We start from the raw sequence: 15,120 nt of genomic DNA on the forward strand, positions 1-15,120 counted from the left end.
CCTCGATACAATCAAAGGCTGCAGTTTCATGGGATTGTGACACCTGTTCCCCCAACCTTGTCCTCTCATGTTTCCATTCGACCTATTTCTTTGGTTGTCACTTGTCAACTAACTCACCCTTCCCCACCTCTCTTGAGTAAAGAGTTGCGCGTGCTACTGTGGGAGGCACCCTCTAGCCATCTCCAATGTCATGTCAATCCCCTGTCACCGAACTCATCACCACCTCCCTCTCATCCACATGTACTCTCCCCTAGGGCTCTACTTTCCCACAATCAATGCAGGTTCTGACCCCCCTCCTTTCCTAAGTAAATCCACCACACCACCTCTCATCTCCCATCTTACCTCTACCATCTCTCATCCTGCATAACAGGATGTCCCCCACCTATTGGCCCCCATTCCGCTTGCAGACCTGAAAAGATCAATCCCATGGGTGAATGCTTAAAAAATGGGTGAATGCTTAAAAACAAAACTTAATTACAATTTAGGAAATTGGAAATAAATCTCGAAATTAGGCGCAATGACCAAAATGTTCCTGAGATCTTTTCGGTTAATGTCGAAGCCGTCCCTGCATGTAGGTTGTTTTGCCATGGCCAGATCTTGGAAGCTTTTTCTGCAACTTGTGGTGATGGTTCAGATGATTCGTAAGCATATCTTCAATGTCCTTGCGACTCTGAGCATTTTGATGCCCTTTAGTCGTGCTGTGGTGGCCTTTTCCCACGGGGTGGAAGTCCAGCCAAATTTGTGAACTTTGTTTGCCAATGCAATTTAACTCACGATGTTCTAGCTCCTGGCTCTGCTTGCAAATGAGAGAGGAGATAGTCGCAGTCATTTTGCACTAAGTTTGGGCTGATTTTGTTCTGGTTTACTTTTTGGCCTAATTTGGGAGGTCACCGGAAAGAGGGATTTCGGCAACCGAGCATATTTACTTATTCTATGACTTGGGGACTTGCATTCATCGGCCCTTGGATTAAATGCAAGAGTCATACCAGTCTGCAGCTCTTTGCGAGGCGGTTGCATTGAACTCGTCCCCACGTTCATTCGATGCTTGGATGTTGAGCTGTGCTTCACTGGATTTGAGGCTTTATTTTAGGCACAACTTCGGCTTGCCGGTGTCTTGTGTACCCAGAGGACCAGGCTGTTGCCGGCTCTCTCCTTGTTCACTTGGGAGATGTAAGTATGTAAAAAATGACGTACAACACTCACGCGCACCTTAAAGCAATCTCAGGATTAAGCGGGGCAATTCCAGCCTTTGCTTGTAGGGATGTCTGATCGAGGTACAAAGAGGACCAGGGTCACAGTGCCCGCTGAATTACCCGACTCTGGTGAGCAAGTTGAGGTAATGGTGGTGAGCCATGACGGGGAAGACCCTAAAAACCCAATGGCTTGCTATGAGAATGTAGTAAACAACATTCTTGACAAACTCAAAGGGCTGAAAGACGTCTGTCCTATGGTGTCTTCCCATCAGGAGGTGAACTCTCCTCTTGAGCTGCCATGTGGAGAAGAGGAAAGACCTCAACTTTCCCCTCTTGTCTAGGCCTCGAGGCATCCAAATACCCCTGTCTCTCTTGAGGACCAGCCCAACGTAGCTTCCCAAGCTACGCCATCGATGTTCACACAAGAGGACGCACACAGATGATCAATAAAAGCATCCAGGACTTACAGGCGTCAAAACACAGGAAAGTGTTTCATACCAGAAGCCTTATCCACATTTTATTGATCAAATCCCCTTCCCTATCAAATACTAAAAAAGGAGATTGTCGGTCTTTGATGGCATTGGTTCGCCTCAACAGTACATGGCCCACTGCATGTTCGCATGCCCACTTTCTCTAACTTCTTTCTCCCGTCCCTCTCTCTCCCTTTCTAAACCCATAAAATCCTTCTCTCTCTCTCTCAAACTTCTTTCTTCTATCTCTCCTCCCAATCCACCTCTACTTGTCAATGGTAAAATTTAGATAATATATATCATCTTATATATTCATGAGGACCATGGGTTTGCATGATTAATACTGTAAAAATGTGAACTTCAGAGTAAAAGCATCACAAAGAAGGAAAGGGATAAATGCATAATTTTTTCCAATTTGTTTTTTCAATGCAGTGAGAGTTGAATTCCACGATTTTCCATTTTTCGATGCAATGAGTTGACTTCCAGGATTTTTAAATATTGTGCGATGTTGTGAATTTCAAATTTCAGGTATAATATTGTAAACTTTACAAAATAGAAAAATAAATATCATAAATTTCCTAAGGGGACACAAAAACCACTAGTGTTGAATCAAGCAAAGTGGGATAAAAGCCTACTTTTAGGTTTACTTGTTTTTTCTCTTCATCGATTTTTCAGATATTGTGCGATGTAGTGAAAGTTTCAGAGATTGTGTGATGTAGTGAGAGTAGAAGGAGAGTATGATGATTTAACAAAGAAGAGAATTGCCAGGTATAAAGTAAAATGGATAAAATGGAGTAGAGAGAATGAGGAAAGAGAGGAAATGAAGGAGACTTGAAAATATCAATATCATACGTTTTATAATATTAACGGTAGTTATGAGATGTTTATAAATGACATATCTTTTGGTGGAAAGGTATCTTTGTAATATTTTGCAAAAAAAGAGGGAGGTGACCCATTCCATAAAAATAGGGCAAGTCCTCTTAAGAAAGAGGGAGATAACGGTGTAGTTTTCTATTTTTAAGGATGGGGAGAAAATGACGTATCTTTTGGTGGAAAAGTATCTTTGTGATATCCATAGCTACTAATCTCCCGAAAAAAAGGATGGGGAAGAAATGACATATGTTTTGGTGAAAAGGTATCTTTATGATATTCATAACTACTAATTAAAAAAAAACAAAAAACAAAAACTAAGAGGGAGATGACAATATCATAAAAATAGTGCAGGTTCTCTTCTGGTTTAAGATATAGTTGATAAATAGATGGATAGATAGATAGATAAGGGAAAGGTTTATCGTGAGAGGAGTCTTTAAACAATCAAATTTGTGCCTCTCTCAAAAATTTTAGTAGAAGAGGTTGTTTTGATGCCCAAGTATCATCAAATTGATCATCTCGAAACTAGACATGAGAAAAAAATAGATTTCAAGTTTTGAAAATAATATATTTTGTAAAGCATTTTTGATAGTCAATTTTCAAGATTTTCATATATTTGTCCATCTACACTATTTTGAAGCTTTAAACAAAGATGAAAATATTATTTTAAAAATAAAATGACAATTGTCCACTTGAAATGCAGCATTAGGGCCTAGCCGGCATCCAACGGGGCCTGATTGTAGTCGCTGATGCATATTTCTTCTTCTCTATTTTATTCTGACTTGTGAGGATGGAGATGAGCACAATTGGGTTTGCATACAATGGTAACAGAAAAAGGAAGGGCAAGCCCTGTATTCCAGTCATGGAAGGAGGGAATTTGAAGGGGAGAGAGCAGAAGCAGGTGTCAATTCCTTGCAAAAATTCCATCTCAACTCCACCTCACAAAGACCATCTCCCTCTATACAAACATTGACCTCCACTCCATTTAATTCTTTCTTCCCTGATTCCACGTCGCTTGGCGGTGAGCTTTCTTTTTATTTTCTCTCCTTTCATTCTTTCGGATTCTTGACTACATTTTGATTGTAACTTTTTGTGTTTCCCTCTTTGTTTTTCTCATATCAGATGTTTCTTTTGTTAGGAACATCCTGTTTTATCAAAACTTGTGTGTGATGACCTGATTCATAGATGATGAACTTATGCGTGGTGAGGATATGATAGATTGGTGACAATGATGGTTGAGGAGGTTCCATTTCTGTTTTTTCTTTATGATGAACTTATGCGTGGTGAGGATATGATAGATTGGTGACAATGATGGTAGAGGAGGTTCCATGAAATGCCCCCAAACAGAAAAGAAACCTTGGAACCTGAACACTCTATGTATTCTTCTATGCTGGTTGTGTTCTCGTTGTCCTCTTTTATGCCCATGGGGCAATGATACAAATTCAGGACCTGACTGCCGTTACCAATCACACTGATGTTGGAACCTAAATGCTTGTTTTTTTTTATAAAAATGATGTGTTTTCAGTTCTAACAGAATTGTGATGTCAATATAATCAGCATCTCTGCTCTATGCTCTTTTTGATCCGAGATGGGTCGTGTAGACTCTTCCAGGGATAATCTGTCCATGTTTGAGTAGTCACGAAATGAGATGTTAAGAGCGCATTCTGTACCAAGGACTTGTATTTTGACTTGAATTGTTTAATGATGAACTCATTGGTTATTTTTATGATCAATCCATTTGTTTGTGCTTGAATCCTTTTATGTAGGTGCCTGCTACCAGTTATCTCTAGTGCCGGGTTTGCTAGGACTTAGATGCATTTCAGTTGTTTTCTACTAATTAATTTTTATTGTATGAGGTGATTTTATGTGTTGTCTAGGGCTGGAGGCATTGATTGTTCTGGATCCCAATCAAATTTGACATTCATGGATAATTTATTGTTTTTGATAATTTTTAATTGGGGTGCTTTTATGTTTTTGACGAGAAAAGAGTGTTAAGTGCCATTTGTATTGTCAATCATATGTGCTTTTCTCATTCTAATTCTAAGTATAATTGGGCTCTTTTATGGGCTAGAATGTGAAGTTAATAGCATCGCTTTGAGAGTCAGTAACCATTGAATTGTGTGTCTTGTTATATTGATGATGACTAAGTTTCTTAAGAAGTGAGTCATCATGGTATGTTTTCATTGCCAATGTTTGATATCCATCCTAGATGCTGCAGTAGTGGTGGTACCTGGTAGGTGTAACATTGTTGGAAGCTATTAAGGTTTATCTTTGGCTTTTTCACTTGGATTTTTCTGTTATGGCCCTGCATAGCATAGATTAATGTGGTAGAGCTGGACTGTTAACCTTGTGCTTGAAAGAATTTAATAATTAGCTCCATGGAAATCAACTATTTTTTTTCCCTAAAGGACTCTATAGTAACTACTACCATTTAATCCACTTGTTATCCACAATTTTCAGGCACTAATGACAGCCTCAGCCCTCTATTATTCCTGCATGATTCCCATATAGATGGTATAGTGTGGTCTAGATGGACACTAAACGTGGTGTTTGAAGGAGCTGGATAATTAGCTCTATGGACATCAACTATTTAAAGGAAAAACAAATCTTAAAGGAAATTCCTAGTGCTCTTCAATTACCATATGTGTTTCTTAGTTGGTGGAGACCACCCTGTATTGTTTGCAATTCTATTTAATAGCAACCATTAATTCTTTACAAGGAAACGAACAAAAATTTGAATTACCCTCATGAGTTCTTGCCTTGGTATATCTTCTTCGAATAAAAAAATAATAAATTTCTTTCTTTTCTTCCCAAAAATCCTCCCATCTCTCTCTCCCCCCTCCCTCTCTCTCTCCTAGATATCCAACTATATAAGTGATTTAAATTTCAACAATCAATTTCTCTTCTATACTCTTAAATAAAATCTGTCACATATCGGCTCTTATTAAATCTCTTTTAGTCACATTCCCCCTTTCTTTAACTCTTCTTCCATAAAGAGGAACTGAATAATAGTTTCCTTTTTTCTTTGCATACATGTTGCATTATCATCTCAGTTGCATGTGGATTGATTTATATCAATCCCATATCTTGATACAATAGATAGGGTGGTAAAAAATAATTCACATAAAAGTGCTTAACATGAGCTTTTTGGAATCAATGTAATTGATGGTTTGATAACTTCAATCTAGGTTACATGGATTCTTCTGTTTGGGTACTGTAAGGGTGTCAGAGAAATTTTAAGACTCATACCAGCATGGATTATTTGTTGGGTAGATTGCTCGCCTGGTGTGCACTAGTGGCATACAGTGCAGTTCCTATGGTGGCATTTGGATCAATGTTTAAAAAATCGTCGACCCAATCCAGAATCGGGCGATTCGGATCGGGTATCGTTCAGGCCATCCCGGATACACTAATAAAACAGGATCTTGCATTTTTCTACAGTGAATCATCATGATGATGTTATGATTCGGAAATGAATCGCTATTATGACAACATGGTTCGGACACCTCACATGTCCGTACTGTTCTGATGCCATCTCTAAAAGAGTTTTTTATACAAATGGACCCCGAGCATTCAGTGGCCTCCATCCGTAAACACGTGTACTGATTATGAGGGCTTTTTCCTTTTATAGAGCTTCACGCTTTTAGATTTCCCAATGTGGGATAATTATCCCAAGTCTTCATGGCACACAACAATCATCTCTCATCTATAAATAAAAATCAATAGCTTCGATGCCCTTCCATACCCCTTTGTCTCTCTCATCAACCGTCAGTACACTCCAGTCTCCAAACTCCCATCTCTCTTTCTCTCTTCAATATTCATCTTCCTCAGTACACCCATCTCTCTCTTCAATATTTAGATCTCTCTCTCATCAATACTCATATCTCTCTACCTCTATTTTACATTGCAGTCAACACTCTTTTCCCCGCCCTCTATCTACTCCTATCTTTCTCTCTCTTTAACAAGACTCACATAACCTTTTGGACCCCTTTCTCTCTGTATAAAATTAACATTCCCCTACATTACAAACTCCACCACCCAAAACCAAATCTCCCAAAAACCCAACCCAAACAAAAGCTGGAAAAACTGATAAAAATGGCCGTAACAGAAGCCCTGCCTTCAAAACCAGATACACTAAAGAGATTACTCTCCGTCTCTTTGTAGTAATTTATAGGCAGATCGATCGATCTTTTTTTTTTTTTACCTAGTTTATCCTCTCCCTCTCTCTCCCCCCGTTAGCATCCGTCTCCTTATCTCTCTCTCTCTCTTCGTAGCTATTTGGGCCACAAAGTGGCGATTTTGATAACTTAATTTTTTCGGATATACATATTTAATGTCATAACATTAAAATAAGGTGAGCATGAATCATGGACAAGCTTCGGGGATTTTGGATTATGAGCGCAACAAAACACTAACACTCAGGGAGTTAGGTATAGTCAGGTGCCCACTAATTTGGATGATTCGTTTCTAGATCGATTCAATGAATTGTCACGCGAATTCAATCGATGGCACCAGTGTGACCAAGATGAAGAACGACATCGTCTTTCATTTTGGTATTAGGTCATATTTTACGAATTGTATGCTTTATTGTAGTCCATGTATGACAATATACTACATCCATGATACTTTTATGCTTCTCCTTTTGTGTGATGTAAATTTAATGGTTAACAGTAGTTCATACAAAGAAAGAATATCTCAATATTCGCAAAAAAGAATGAAAGTTTTTAATGGAGTACCCCCATTTCTTATTGGATTTCTAAAAAATAACATTTATAATGATTTTAATATATTTTTTAATATTCGTTTTTGGATTTTTTCAAGCCGAATCTGATCGATTCGGTCGATTCCCGATCCGAATCGTCGATTCACCTATTCGGATGGGTTTTTGGGGTGCTCGATCCGGGGCACAGATCCGTTTTTTAAACCACATTATATTTTTTCCAAACCTAATCTTGTCCAGTGTCTAATTTCCATGTAACATTTATGCTCAACCCTCGAATGACTTCAAGTGGACCTCCATTGCAATTAATCAAGAATTAGACATGTACTGATGACTCACCCCACACACCCCACACCCCCCCCACAAAATATAAAAGAAAAGCTTTGAATTGTTTCAAATGGCAGAAGGTCGTTTTCAAATGGCGGAAGGTCGATGTCGCCAACGTCTTCCTCGTCGCCACCGTCTTCCCCATTTCTCCTGAAATGAAATTTACGCGTTATACCCAATAACCCATCTTCGCACCTCCCACCAGAAGAGACTTCCGCCTCCATTTCTGTCCATCTCTCAGTCCTATGCTCGAGTTGCATCTTTCCCCCCTCCTATACTACTGGAGAAGAAGCATCAGGAGTCTTCCACCCCTACCGCGTTTCCTCAGATTTCCCCTTTTTTACCTTATTGTATTACCACAATCCCAGAAGAGACAGATAGACTAGTCAGGAAACTTTCAGCATCCTTGGTCGGGAGTTTTCACCTGGGGCGAGATGACTCAACAGGGGTCGAGAAGTGGGCCAGAACCCTTTGGGGGGAGCCCTATCTCTAATGGAGACTACTCTCCTTCCCCTCTTAGGAACAGGCTAACCACCCCTTACTCAAAGAACCTAACCCTTCCTTCAAAGGTGTTCCCTGCTCCTTGCGCCATTGGTCTCCTAAAGAAAGTTCCTACAGGAAGCAAAGGGTATGGCTTACCCTTCATCATATCCCGTTGCATGTTTGGTTTCTAGAAACCTTTAAGAGACTGGCGGCATCCTATGGTAACCTAGTTTCCATCCACTGGATCTTGCTGGAGTCCTTGCCTTTGGGCTCCATTCGCCTCTTGGTCGAGGTCCTCGACACCACAGATTCCGAGCACGCTTTGGCTGGATGTCAACGAACTCTTCTACCCTATTTCGATCTCATGGTCCTCTGCTTCGCCTCCCTCCCTCAATTTCCGTCACCAACCTATCGGGGATTCTCTTCTGGCTACCTCTTCTCAGCAGTGGGTGGTGGTGACAAAGAAGAAACACAAACGTTTGAGACCTCGTCGGAGACCCCCAGAACTGCTGCATCAACAAACTTGGCGCCCTCGCCGGTCGAATCCTACTCAGAAAACGGCTAGGAAATCCTCTTCGATCCTGGTAAGGGATTCACAGGAAGGCCAAACTCAGTTTGACTCGCTTACCTCTCAGGAATCGGTGATGGACTAGATAGTGTCTCCGAGTCCTTTGGAAGACGCGAGTGTTGTCGCCGACTTGAATCGATGCTTGGGGAAAGAGGTAATCGTGGACAACATGCTTCAAAACTGTTCAGGGTTAGGCGATCGACCTGGCCCATCGTCCCCCCTTCCCCCTCTTTTGCTTCGCAAGTCTCCGGGTCGTCCCTTCTACCCGACCCATCCTACCCATTCCCCTCATCTCCCCTTCTCACTTTGCCTCTCTCTCCTCTCTTGTGGCTACCACGTGCCCCACTCCTCCACCTACCCCCTCACATATGTTGCATGCCTTGGAAACCACGCGGCCGCCTCAGCTGACTGCCTCCTCTCGTGTGGCATCAGATAGCTCTTCGCAGCAGAGGGAGCAACCCGAGGCCATCCCCTGTCCCTGCTTCAGGCTGCCTCCTCACCCTCTCTCCCCCAGGTGTCACCTTCCGACAACTCTGACCCCTCACCTACCCCATGTCCTTTCCCCCTTGGTGACGAGCCTCAGCCCGACCCGCCATCCCTTGCTCTACCCCTCTCTCATCCCCCAAAGAAGGGCCTGCTACCCGATGTTATTGCAATGGTCCTCTGTCGCTTGATCCCAGCCAGTTGGCCATCATCCAGCCTTTGTTCGAGAAGGCCCCGTCGAATAGTATTGACGTACCTCCTACGGAGCATTCATCAAGAGGCTCTGTTACTCCACCAATCTCCTCCCTTATATATCCCTCCTCTCAACCACCTCACCCTGAATCTGGGTCTGTCTCCCTTCATACCTCCATCTCATCCATTGATTCTGGGGTGGTGCAGCACGTCGAATCTAGCCTTGTTTCGCCTCAATTTGCTACCTGGTGGGTTGGTCCTCATCTTCACTCTACCTTCCTCTCTCTTTCTTTCTATCTGCTAAACCTTGACTCCCTCTCTCCCGTGGGCTCCAGACCTTCCCCCGCACAGAAGATGGACAACGATCTCTTCCCAGTTGGCATCGTCATTGCCCAATCGCTGGACCCTTCCCCTCTTGATCTTGCTTCAGTCGCAGACATCCTGGCCCCCCACATTTCCTTTACCCCTCCCCTTGTTCATATCCAAAGAACCCAGATCATCCACTATGTGTGGCCCCCAAACTCCCCTTACCCTCTGTCCTCCTACACCTCCATCCAGACTTACCAATTCCTGACCTATATTCCTGCCTTCTCCTTCCTACTGATTATGCCTTCCCCTATCTCGGCTAACCCTACTACTCCTAATGTTCAGGACTTGGAAAACACTCCGGTTGATAACTCTCCACTATACCCCATTCCGAATAGTTCCTCTGGTCAACCTCTCCATCCTTCCGCTCACGACATTGACCCTGTGCTGACCTTCTCTCCTCCCGCTCATACTAGCTCTAGCTCCCCTCCTCTTCCAACCCTACCCTCTGACCTTTACCCGTCGGCCCAGCCCTTCAACTCTTCCTCTGAAAATCTTGTTGAACCTTGGTCCCAGGGTGCCGAGGACGCAGAAGAAAATTTAGAAGACAGGTCTAACCGAGAGGAAGATAGGATGAGAACAATGTACATGATAATGGGTTTTGAGTACAATGGACCTGAAGGACCAGCACAGGTTCATCACGGCTGACGCAGAAAGCAAAATGTAGGTGAGAATCAAAGGACAAAGAGAGTTAAGCAACTTCTTTTCTTCCTTTTCCTTCCCAGGGAAAGTAACTGATTTCAGCCCTTCCCCATCCATTCTTGGTCGCCCGAGGAGGTCCCCCAAACTGTCATCCTCCCTTGCTATCACCTATCACAAATGAAACGACTAATTTGGACTATCAGAGGCCTTGGTCAGGACTCTAAGAAAGACGCCGTCAAAGCCTTAACCCTGAAACTCTCCACAACTATTCTTGCCCTTCTAGACCCTGACCTAAAGCTTGTTCGTCGGGTCTGGGGCAGGAGACCTTGCCAATGGGTCTCTCTGCCTTCTATTGGAGCCTCAGGAGGAATATGGGTGATTTGGCATCCATCAGACCTTTCTCTCATTTAACATTTCGTTGGGAATTTTCTATGACTCTCCTCCTTTCTAATAATCAAATGGAATCCCCTGGAAATTTACGCTTGTCTATGGCCCGAACTCAAACACCATCAGACAAAGATCGTGGGCTGAGTTGGATCACATTGCCTCCTTTCCACATCCCATTTGGTGTGTTGGGGGAGATTTTAATGTGGTCCGCTGGTCCCACGAGAGGAACTCCTCGTCTTTAATCACCCAAGAAATGAGGGATTTCTTAGATTTTATTAATCGTAATCAGTTGATAGATATCCCTCTTCAAGGCTGCAAATACACATGGTCCAACCACAACTTAATAGGTTCTTGATAGGTTCTTGATTTCAGCAAATTGGGAGGAACATTTCCCTAGATCGCTATCTTTGGCCCTACCTAAACCTACTTCGAACCACTGTCCCATCCTTCTTGACACGAATCCTGTAAATAGGGGCACCCGTCCTTTCAGATTCGAACTGCATTGGCTCCTAGAGAAGGACCTCCCAGCCCTTGTTAAATCCTGGTGGACTTCCTTCGATTCTCAGGTCTAGGGGAGAGCGGGATTTATCCTCCAAAGGAAAATTCAGCTTCTCAAAGGAGCTCTCAAATCTTGGAGCAAAACCATTTCTGAGAACTTCGCGCAAGTATAGTCCTCCCTACTGGAAACCATCAACAACCTTGATGATATTGAAGAGACTAGACCCTTAGACGTCTCAGAACAAGATCTTAGGTCTAAGACTAAGATGGAGTATCTTGCCACCCTAAAAAAAGAAGAAATCTTTTGGTTCCAGAGATCCAGAGTTTCGTGGTTGAAAGCAGGGGATCATAACACTGGCTTTTTTCATCAGATAGCCAATTGCCATCGCAGATACAACGCTATCATGATAATAAAAGTCAACAATACTTACCTTACCCAAGCTGGTGATATTCAACAAGCCATCCTACAGTTATTTCAGAACTTATACTCAGCTCCCCCCGAACCCAGACTCAAATTCTCGACCTTAGACTTCCTTTCACTCAATGAAGGCCAAGCAGCTTGGCTAGAGCGACCTTTTTCTGAACCTAAGATTCTTAAAGCGGTCAAAGCTCTAGCAAGTGACAAGGCCCCTGGGCCTGATGGCTTCTCGATTGCCCCCTTCAAGGAGTATTGGGACGTAGTCAGCCATGACTTAGTCAAATTTTTTGAGGATTTCTTCCATAGGGGCATTTTAAATACAGCCATGAATGCCACTTTCCTAGCCTTGGTGCCCAAAAAAGAAGGAGTTTAGGAAATTAAAGACTTTCGGCGTATTAGTCCCCTCAACTCTTCCTACAAGATCCTGGCAATGGTTTTAGCGTTTGGACGGCAACATGTTTTTCCTTCCATCATCTCTAACTCACAATCTGCCTTTATCAAAGGTAGACAAATTCTGGATGGGGCCCTTGTGGCCCACGAATGTGTCCATTCGAGACACATTTCCAAACAACCAGGTCTCATCTTCAAAATTGACTAGAAGAAGGCATATGATCATGTGGATTGGTCAGTCTTTGATGCGACTATGGCCAGAATGGGTTTTAGGGAGAGATGGAGGAAATGGATGAGGGGTTGCTATTCGTACCCTCACTTCTCCATCTTCATCAATGGAACCCCTCTAGGCTACTTCCCCTCTTCTAGGGATCTCAAACAAGGAGACCTCCTTTCTCCCTTCCTTTTTGACATAGCTGCTGAAGTCTTTAGCCATTCCATTGCTCGAGTCTACCAAGCAGGCCTTATTATAGGTTTCAAAACTAGTAGACAAGGGCCCACTATCACTCACCTACAGTACGCGGACGACACTTTAGTCTTCCTGGAAGCTACTGTTGCTGAGGCAAAAAATCTAAAAACTTTCCTCAGATGTTTCCAATTAGCTATTGGGTTCAAGATTAATGTCGAAAATCTTGTATGTTGGGGGTGGCTTTGTCACTTGGTGAGATTCGGGATCTCATTTCAGATTGGGAATGTAAAGTCCAAAACCTGCCTACAACGTACCTGGGCCTTTCCTTGGGTGTTGGTAAGCCAAGAAAGTAGCTTTGGTCCCCAGTACTGGACAAGATCAATCAACGATTGGCCGGGTGGAAGGGTAGATACCTTTTCTTTGCAGGAAGAACTACCTTGATAAAAGCTACCATAGCAAACTCCCCAATCTACCTCATGTCCCTTTACCATATGCCTGCTCATGTGGTGAACCGCCTGAATCAACTCATGAGGAATTCCCTTTGGTCTGGGCAAGAAGACAAGAGGAGATACCACTTTGTTGCTTGGAACAAGGTTTGCCAACCAAAAGTACAGGGAGGTCTTGGGATAAAGGTACTGCGCAATCACAATGCAGCCTTGCTTGGGAAATGGTGGTGGCGCTTAGTCACTCAGCCAAATGCCCTTTGGGCGCAGGTCTTAAAACTCAAGTATAAGATTACATCAGAAAATTGGCTCCCGGGAAGAGCCCAAGTCCATAATACCTCAAGGGCCTGGAAGTCGCTTTTAACAGTCCTGTCCTGTTTCAAGATACACATTAGGTTCCACCTGAGAGAAAGGTCGAGAGTTAAATTTTGGCAAGATATATGGCTAGGGACTTCCCCTCTTCGTGAGGCCTTCCCAACTCCCTTCTCTCTCGCACAAAACCAAGATTCTTCTGTGGCCCAGGAACTTAGCACCTTGGGAGGCTGCAGAGTTTGGAATCCTTCCTTTAGAAGGAGCCTAAACGAAGTCGAGACGGCAGATTTCCAGCGACTATTGAACTCCTTGCACTCTCTCTTCTTCATTTCTCAAGGAAGAGATGATATCATTTGGACCTTAACTCCCTCGGGCAAATTCTCTGTGGCTTCACTCTACAAAAACTTTTCCTCCTTCCCCTCCCCATCCGAACACTTCTCTAGAATTTGGTCCACTATTGCACCACCCAAAGTACAGGCCTTCAACTGGCTCGCCTTCTCACAAAAAGCTCTCTCAGTTGATCAAGTACAAAGAAGAGGGGTGCCCATTCTGAATAAGTGTGTTTTGTGTGAATGTGAGGAGGAAACAAACTCCCATTTGTTCCATCTTTGTGCCTTCTCTTCAGACTTATGGGGCAGGGTACAACTTTTTGGCTTACAATGGGTTACCCCACCCTCAGTAAAAGGCCTCCTTACCATCAATTTTGAATCAAGCTGGCCAAAGGCAGGTAGAATCCTGTGGAAAGCGACCTTAGCTGCTACCATTTGGCTAGTATGGATGGAAAGAAACTCCAGATTTTTTCGAGGGACTAAGCTTTCAATTCCGGCCATTTTTCAAAAGGTAACCACCGTGGTGACCTTTTGGGCATCCAACATGAAGTTCTTAGCTGGAATTCCAAGATCCTTCTTCCTTTCCCAATGGGGAAATATCCTTCATCACCAACCAGCAGGGGCAGCTAGGCCAAGTCTCTGGTTACCACCGAACGATGGGTGCTCCTTGAGGAACTCTGGCCCAGCAGGGTCAGGAGGGGTTTTAAGAGACTTTGAAGGCAATATTCTCATCACCTTCTCCGATTACCTCGGCATCAAGGACTCTCACGATGCGGAAGCCTTAGCCCTCCTCCTTGCTCTAAAAAAATTCAACTCCTCTTAGGGCTCTAGCTTGATAGTGGAAGGTGATGCCAAGAATGTCATCTCATGGGCTAGTAGGACATGTGATCCTCCATGGTACTTGATCCAAGTTTTTAACGAGGTTCAATAAATTTGCAGGGCTATGTACTTCTCATGGCAGCATACCTAGCGGATGTCCAACGACTTCGAGGATTGGTTGGCGAAGGAGGGTGTTAGAAGACAGGGTGAGGCAGTTCAAACTGGGTCCACCTTCTTTTTTGCTTTCAACCAGTGAAGCCCCTTTTTAATTTTTTGGGCCCTTTTATTTTTCCTTGTCATTGTACATCTGAAGGTAGGGTGGGGGGGGGGGGGGGGGCAATTTTATAAAGCCCTAACCTAGCCTCTTTTGTAAACCGCACTTATGGGGGAAATCCTATTACTGTACATGGGTTTTCGATCTTCTTTTTACCGGGTTGTCTAGAGGATTCTCCTGGAGAGAGAATATACTGTAATTCCCTTTCTCAGCAATACAAATGTTAACATTATCAAAAAAAAAAAATTTGTGGTGTGTATGTGGTGACATCAATGTCATAAGTTGGTATTTTGAATATAATAATGGTGGCTTACATCTAGCTGATAGGCTTCTCTTCCCATGTGTCTAAGCATAACCTCATACACCTCTAACTCAATAGGGCCTCTTCCACTTGGTCAAATTACCTCGTCAACCACACCTTAATGAAGCTCGATCCACTTATGTTCAGCCTGGATTGGGAGGCTGCTTTCCAAAGCGTTCACACTAGAACCTTGCGCAAAACTTTATCAGACAATGCCGCAGTCATC

The 15,120-nt window shown here is 43.3% G+C and overlaps 1 long non-coding RNA gene across 2 annotated transcripts in view; it reads left to right on the plus strand.

The window, feature by feature from the left end:
• Positions 1-3,304: 3,304 nt before the first annotated feature.
• LOC148779081 (uncharacterized) overlaps positions 3,305-15,120 on the plus strand; it is a 47,301-nt gene continuing 35,485 nt past the window's right edge. Inside the window, exon 1 of one of the 2 annotated variants that reach the window (XR_016046923.1) lies at positions 3,305-3,554. This is a non-coding gene — a long non-coding RNA (uncharacterized LOC148779081). The remainder of the gene's footprint in view (positions 3,555-15,120) is intronic. The other variant, XR_016046924.1, reaches the window with a different exon arrangement.

The sequence above is a fragment of the Amborella trichopoda genome, chromosome 13 (assembly GCF_054954075.1).
Source record: "Amborella trichopoda isolate Santa Cruz 75 chromosome 13, AtrichopodaSantaCruz75HAP2 v2.0, whole genome shotgun sequence".
Taxonomy (NCBI): Eukaryota; Viridiplantae; Streptophyta; class Magnoliopsida; order Amborellales; family Amborellaceae; genus Amborella; species Amborella trichopoda.